Raw genomic sequence first — 2,577 nt, 5'->3', positions numbered from 1 at the left:
AGCAGTATGAGTAGACTACGGCCGCTACAGAGGACACTTACTTCAGAAGTAAGAGTAGACTACGGCCACTACAGAGGACACTTACTTCAGAAGTAAGAGTAGACTACGGCCACTACAGAGGACACTTACTTCAGAAGTAAGAGTAGACTACGGCCGCTACAGAGGACACTTACTACAGAAGTAAGAGTAGACTACGGCCGCTACAGAGGACACTTACTTCAGAAGTAAGAGTAGACTACGGCCACTACAGAGGACACTTACTTCAGAAGTAAGAGTAGACTACGGCCACTACAGAGGACACTTACTTCAGAAGTAAGAGTAGACTACGGCCGCTACAGAGGACACTTACTACAGAAGTAAGAGTAGACTACGGCCGCTACAGAGGACACTTACTACAGAAGTAAGAGTAGACTACGGCCGCTACAGAGGACACTTACTTCAGAAGTAAGAGTAGACTACGGCCGCTACAGAGGACACTTACTACAGAAGTAAGAGTAGACTACGGCCGCTACAGAGGACACTTACTTCAGAAGTAAGAGTAGACTACGGCCGCTACAGAGGACACTTACTTCAGAAGTAAGAGTAGACTACGGCCGCTACAGAGGACACTTACTTCAGAAGTATGAGTAGACTACGGCCGCTACAGAGGACACTTACTTCAGAAGTAAGAGTAGACTACGGCCACTACAGAGGACACTTACTTCAGAAGTAAGAGTAGACTACGGCCGCTACAGAGGACACTTACTTCAGAAGTAAGAGTAGACTACGGCCACTACAGAGGACACTTACTTCAGAAGTAAGAGTAGACTACGGCCACTACAGAGGACACTTACTTCAGAAGTAAGAGTAGACTACGGCCACTACAGAGGACACTTACTACATAAGTGAGAGTAGACTACGGCCGCTACAGAGGACACTTACTACATAAGTAAGAATAGACTAGGGCCACTACAGAGGACACTTACTTCAGAAATGGGAGTAGACTACGGCCGCTACAGAGGACACTTACTTCAGAAGTAAGAGTAGACTACGGCCGCTACAGAGGACACTTACTTCAGAAGTAAGAGTAGACTACGGCCGCTACTGAGGTCACTTACTTCAGAAGTAAGAGTAGACTACGGCCGCTACAGAGGACACTTACTTCAGAAGTAAGAGTAGACTACGGCCGCTACAGAGGACACTTACTTCAGAAGTAAGAGTAGACTACGGCCGCTACAGAGGACACTTACTTCAGAAGTAAGAGTAGACTACGGCCGCTACAGAGGACACTTACTTCAGAAGTAAGAGTAGACTACGGCCACTACAGAGGACACTTACTTCAGAAGTAAGAGTAGACTACGGCCGCTACAGAGGACACTTACTTCAGAAGTAAGAGTAGACTACGGCCACTACAGAGGACACTTACTTCAGAAGTAAGAGTAGACTACGGCCACTACAGAGGACACTTACTTCAGAAGTAAGAGTAGACTACGGCCGCTACAGAGGACACTTACTTCAGAAGTAAGAGTAGACTACGGCCGCTACAGAGGACACTTACTTCAGAAGTAAGAGTAGACTACGGCCACTACAGAGGACACTTACTTCAGAAGTGAGAGTAGACTACGGCCACTACAGAGGACACTTACTTCAGAAGTAAGAGTAGACTACGGCCACTACAGAGGACACTTACTTCAGAAGTAAGAGTAGACTACGGCCGCTACAGAGGACACTTACTTCAGAAGTAAGAGTAGACTACGGCCACTACAGAGGACACTTACTTCAGAAGTAAGAGTAGACTACGGCCGCTACAGAGGACACTTACTTCAGAAGTAAGAGTAGACTACGGCCGCTACAGAGGACACTTACTTCAGAAGTAAGAGTAGACTACGGCCGCTACAGAGGACACTTACTTCAGAAGTAAGAGTAGACTACGGCCACTACAGAGGACACTTACTTCAGAAGTAAGAGTAGACTACGGCCACTACAGAGGACACTTACTTCAGAAGTAAGAGTAGACTACGGCCGCTACAGAGGACACTTACTTCAGAAGTAAGAGTAGACTACGGCCACTACAGAGGACACTTACTTCAGAAGTAAGAGTAGACTACGGCCACTACAGAGGACACTTACTTCAGAAGTAAGAGTAGACTACGGCCACTACAGAGGACACTTACTTCAGAAGTAAGAGTAGACTACGGCCGCTACAGAGAACACTTACTATAGAAGTAAGAGTAGACTACGGCCGCTACAGAGGACACTTACTTCATAAGTAAGTGTAGACTACGGCCACTACAGAGGACACTTACTTCAGAAGTAAGAGTAGACTACGGCCGCTACAGAGGACACTTACTTCAGAAGTAAGAGTAGACTACGGCCGCTACAGAGGACACTTACTTCAGCAGTGAGAGTAGACTACGGCCACTACAGAGGACACTTACTTCAGAAGTAAGAGTAGACTACGGCCGCTACAGAGGACACTTACTTCAGAAGTAAGAGTAGACTACGGCCACTACAGAGGACACTTACTTCAGAAGTAAGAGTAGACTACGGCCGCTACAGAGGACACTTACTTCAGAAGTAAGAGTAGACTACGGCCGC

The sequence above is a fragment of the Ylistrum balloti genome, unplaced genomic scaffold (genome assembly GCF_031769215.1).
Source record: "Ylistrum balloti isolate Yb309-2 unplaced genomic scaffold, AGI_CSIRO_Ybal_v1 Utg369776, whole genome shotgun sequence".
Taxonomy (NCBI): domain Eukaryota; kingdom Metazoa; phylum Mollusca; class Bivalvia; order Pectinida; family Pectinidae; genus Ylistrum; species Ylistrum balloti.
Note: the sequence above shows the minus strand (reverse complement) of the source record.